Source organism: Narcine bancroftii, unplaced genomic scaffold, assembly GCF_036971445.1.
Source record: "Narcine bancroftii isolate sNarBan1 unplaced genomic scaffold, sNarBan1.hap1 Scaffold_676, whole genome shotgun sequence".
NCBI classification, from domain to species: domain Eukaryota; kingdom Metazoa; phylum Chordata; class Chondrichthyes; order Torpediniformes; family Narcinidae; genus Narcine; species Narcine bancroftii.
In genome coordinates this window covers 46890-52703 of record NW_027212188.1, presented here as the reverse complement: position 1 = coordinate 52703, position 5814 = coordinate 46890, and the positions used below count along the sequence as shown (strand labels likewise).

At 35.0% G+C, this 5814-nt stretch overlaps 1 pseudogene; it reads left to right on the top strand.

Annotated features, from left to right (window-relative positions):
• The first annotated feature begins 1456 nt into the window (after positions 1 to 1456).
• LOC138751090 (NADH-ubiquinone oxidoreductase chain 2-like) lies at positions 1457 to 4527 on the top strand (annotated as a pseudogene).
• Positions 4528 to 5814: the final 1287 nt, after the last annotated feature.

The following is a 5814-nucleotide window of genomic DNA, read 5'->3' as shown; positions in this document are numbered from 1 at the left end:
AACGATTAATAGTCCTACGTGATCTGAGTTCAGACCGGAGCAATCCAGGTCAGTTTCTATCTATAATAATATTTTCCCCAGTACGAAAGGACCGAGAAAATGAAGCCAATGCTTAAAGCATGCTTCCCTTCCACTTATTGAAAAAAACTCAAATAAGTAATAAAGATTATATATTAATCAAAAATAATGATTAGTTAGGGTGGCAGAGACTGGTAATTGCAAAGGACCTAAGCTCCTTCATCCAGAGGTTCAAATCCTCTTCCTAACTATGTTAAACTACGTATTTATCCACATTATTAATCCATTAATATACATTATCCCAGTACTTTTAGCTACAGCCTTCTTAACACTACTAGAACGAAAAGTATTAGGCTATATACAACTACGTAAAGGACCTAACATCATTGGACCTTATGGCATTTTACAACCCATTGCAGACGGCCTAAAATTATTTACAAAAGAACCAATTATACCATCTTTCTCCTCACAAACACTCTTCCTACTAGCCCCAACCATAGCACTAACACTTGCCCTTTTAATATGAATACCATTACCAATACCACACGCAATCATAAACATCAATTTAGGTTTATTATTTATCCTAGCAATCTCAAGCCTAACAGTATATACAATCCTAGCCTCAGGCTGAGCTTCAAACTCAAAATATGCTCTAATAGGAGCACTACGCGCTGTAGCACAAACCATCTCATATGAAATCACATTAGGCCTAATTCTACTGTCCCTTATTATCATAACAGGAGGCTTTACCCTACATACATTTAATTTAACTCAAGAAAGTACCTGATTAATTCTACCAACCTGACCATTAGCCATAATATGATATATCTCAACATTAGCAGAAACTAACCGAGCTCCTTTCGACCTTACTGAAGGTGAATCAGAACTAGTCTCAGGCTTCAACATTGAATACGCTGCAGGACCATTCGCCTTATTCTTCCTAGCAGAATACTCAAACATTTTAATAATAAATACATTATCAATTATCCTATTTATAGGAACATCATATAATATAATAATACCAGAACTTACCACCTTCAGCCTAATAATCAAGACAGCCCTATTAACCATTCTTTTTCTATGAATCCGAGCCTCATATCCACGATTTCGATATGACCAACTCATACATTTAGTATGAAAAAATTTTTTACCATTAACACTAGCACTTATCATATGACATATTTCATTTCCAATCGCCATAGCAAGCCTACCACCACTAACATAAACAAAAGGAAGAGTGCCTGAACTAAAGGGTTACTTTGATAGAGTAAATCATGAATGTTAAAATCATTCCCCTTCCTAGAGAAATAGGACTTGAACCTATACCTTAGAGATCAAAACCCTAAGTACTTCATTATACTATCCACTAAGTAAAGTCAGCTAAATAAGCTTTTGGGCCCATACCCCAACCATGTTGGTTAAAATCCTTCCTCTACTAATGAATCCATTTATCCTACTAATCCTTATCCTTAGCCTAATCATAGGAACCCTAATAACATTCACAATAACAAATTGATTATTAATCTGAATAGGCCTTGAAATTAATACCATAGCCATCATTCCATTAATAATTTATAAACACCACCCACGAGCAGTAGAAGCCTCCACCAAATACTTCATCACACAAGCCACAGCCTCTGCAATACTCCTATTTGGAGGAACCATCAATGCATGACTGACTGGACAATGAGAACTAACCCAAATAACAAACCAAACAACAACAATATTTATTACATTAGCCCTAGCCCTAAAACTAGGACTAGCACCAATACACTTCTGACTACCAGAAGTAATACAAGGAATTAATTTACCAACAGGTATAATTCTAGCAACATGACAAAAACTTGCACCATTAGCAATCCTATTTCAATTACACCAAACACTCAACCCACATTTATTAACAATTCTTGGATTAACATCAATCGTTGTAGGAGGATGAGGAGGACTAAACCAAACACAACTACGAAAAATCCTAGCCTATTCATCAATCGCACATCTAGGATGGATAATATCTATTTTACACTACATACCTAACCTCATAATATTAAATCTAATTATCTATTTGATTATAACCTCCTCCATATTCTTAATATTAATATATATTAACTCCACAAAAATTGAATCCATCGCACCATCTGGAATAAAAACACAACTAATCACACCAATTTTCCTTACCTCTCTCCTATCATTAGGAGGATTACCTCCCCTATCCGGCTTTATACCAAAATGATTAATTATTGAAGAATTAACTAAACAAAACATAATATTTACAACCACTATCATAACTTTAGCAACATTATTAAGCCTATTCTTCTACTTACGATTATGTTATATAATCACATTAACCATCTCCCCCAACCTAACTTTATCAACATCAACATGACAATCACCTACATCCAAACCAAACACATTACTAACTTTATCCACAATAATATCAATTATACTTCTACCATTAACCCCCATAATATTTATACTAACCCTATAATAAGAAGTTTAGGTTAACAAAACCAAAAGCCTTCAAAGCTTTAAATAAAAGTGAAACCCTCTTAACTTCTGATTTAAGATTTGCAAGACTTTATCTCACATCTTCTGAATGCAACCCAGACACTTTAATTAAGCTAAAACCTTACTAGATAGACAGGCCTCGATCCTATAAATTCTTAGTTAACAGCTAAGCGTTCAATCCTACGAACATCTATCCAGCTTCTCCCGCCGTAAGGGGCAAAGGCGGGAGAAGCCCCGGGAGATCTCTCTCCTTTTCACGATTTGCAATCGTCTGTAAACATTTATACTACAAGACTATTCTGATAAGAAGAGGATTTATACCTCTCTCTACGGAGCTACAATCCGCTGCTTTAAACTCGGCCATCTTACCTGTGGCAATTAATCGCTGATTATTCTCTACAAATCATAAAGATATTGGCACCCTATACTTGATCTTCGGTGCTTGAGCAGGAATAGTGGGAACTGGTTTGAGCCTATTAATTCGAACCGAATTGAGCCAACCAGGTACTTTACTGGGTGATGATCAAATCTATAATGTAATTGTTACTGCTCATGCCTTTGTTATAATCTTTTTTATGGTTATACCAATTATAATTGGTGGATTTGGCAACTGATTAACCCCACTAATAATTGGAGCCCCAGACATAGCTTTTCCACGATTAAATAATATAAGTTTCTGATTACTTCCCCCATCCTTTTTATTACTACTAGCTTCTGCAGGAGTAGAAGCCGGCGCTGGCACCGGCTGAACAGTTTATCCCCCTCTTGCTGGTAATCTCGCCCATGCAGGAGCATCAGTTGATTTAACAATTTTCTCATTACATTTAGCTGGAATTTCATCTATCTTAGCATCCATTAATTTTATTACCACAATTATTAATATAAAATCCCCATCAATTACACAATACCAAACACCCCTTTTCGTATGATCATTACTTGTAACCACAATTCTATTACTCTTATCTTTACCAGTCTTAGCAGCAGGTATTACTATATTATTAACAGACCGAAATCTTAATACAACCTTTTTTGATCCAGCAGGAGGTGGTGATCCAATCTTATATCAACATCTATTCTGATTTTTTGGCCACCCAGAAGTTTACATCTTAATTTTACCAGGATTTGGTATAATCTCACACGTAGTCGCTTACTATTCCGGAAAAAAAGAACCATTCGGTTATATAGGAATAGTTTGAGCAATAATAGCAATTGGACTACTTGGTTTTATTGTATGAGCCCATCATATATTTACCGCTGGAATAGACGTTGATACCCGTGCCTACTTTACTTCAGCCACCATAATCATTGCCATTCCCACTGGAGTTAAAGTATTTAGCTGATTAGCAACACTCCATGGAGGATCTATTAAATGAGAAACACCCCTTCTATGAGCATTAGGATTTATCTTCCTATTTACTATTGGTGGTTTAACAGGAATTGTTCTAGCTAATTCATCACTTGATATTGTTTTACATGATACATACTATGTTGTAGCACACTTTCATTACGTCCTATCAATAGGAGCGGTATTTGCAATTATAGCAGGATTCATTCACTGATTCCCCCTAATTTCCGGGTATACACTCAATTCAACCTGAACTAAAATACAATTTCTAGTAATATTTATTGGAGTAAACCTAACATTTTTCCCACAACATTTTCTTGGTTTAGCCGGAATACCACGTCGCTACTCAGATTATCCAGATGCTTATACCCTCTGAAATGTTGTATCATCCATCGGCTCAATAATTTCCCTAGTTGCCGTAATTATACTCCTATACATTTTATGAGAAGCATTCGCCTCAAAACGTGAAGTATTAACTATTGATTTACCACATACAAATGTAGAATGACTTCACGGCTGTCCACCACCTAATCATACCTTTGAAGAACCACCATTTGTTCAAATCCAACGTCCTATGTATTAATACAAGAAAGGAAGGAATTGAACCCCCATATATTGGTTTCAAGCCAATCACATCACCACTCTGTCACTTTCTTCAAGATTTTAGTATAATAGTAACACATTACCTTGTCAAGGTAAAACTGTGGGTTAAAACCCCACAAATCTTATAATGGCACACCCTTCACAATTAGGATTCCAAGACGCAGCATCTCCAGTAATAGAAGAACTCCTCCACTTCCACGACCACACATTAATAATCGTTTTCTTAATTAGCTCACTCGTTCTCTATATTATTTTAGCAATAGTATCTACCAAACTTACTAATAAATACATTTTAGACTCACAAGAAATTGAAATTGTATGAACAATTTTACCAGCAGTTATCCTAATCTTAATTGCCCTACCATCATTACGAATTTTATACTTAATAGACGAAATTAATGATCCACATATTACAATTAAAGCCCTAGGACATCAATGATATTGAAGCTACGAATATACAGATTATGAAAATTTAGAATTTGACTCATACATAATCCAAACAGAAGACCTTAACCCAGGTCAGTTCCGCCTCCTAGAAACGGATCACCGAATAGTAGTACCAATAGAATCCCCAATCCGAATACTCATCACTGCCGAAGATGTTTTACACTCATGAGCAGTACCCGCACTAGGAATTAAAATAGATGCAGTACCAGGACGTTTAAATCAAACTGCCTTCATTATTTCACGACCAGGTATTTTCTACGGACAATGTTCAGAAATCTGTGGCGCTAACCATACTTTCATACCAATTGTAGTTGAATCAGTCCCACTTGAACATTTCGAAAACTGATCTTCATTAATACTAGAAGAATCTTCATTAAGAAGCTAAAATAGGATTATAGCATTAGCCTTTTAAGCTAAATAATGGTGACCTCCTACCACCCTTAATGATATGCCACAATTAAACCCAAATCCATGGTTCTTAATCTTCTTATTTTCATGACTATTTTTCCTAACAATTATAACACAAAAAGTAATAAATCACCTATTTATTAAGTATCCTAAGCTTGAAAATACAAAAAAACCTAAACCAAAATCTTGATACTGACCATGACCCTAACCTTTTTTAACCAATTCTTAAGCCCCTCATTAATAGGAATTCCACTAATTGCCCTAGCAATTATAATTCCATGAATAACATTATTAAATTCATCAAATCGTTGAATTAATAACCGACTTATGACCTTACAAGAATGATTTATTAACCGATTTACATATCAATTAATACAACCTATTAATTTAAATGGACATAAATGAGCTATAATCCTTATAGCATTAATATTATTCTTAATTACAATAAATTTATTAGGACTTCTTCCATATACATTTACCCCAACAAC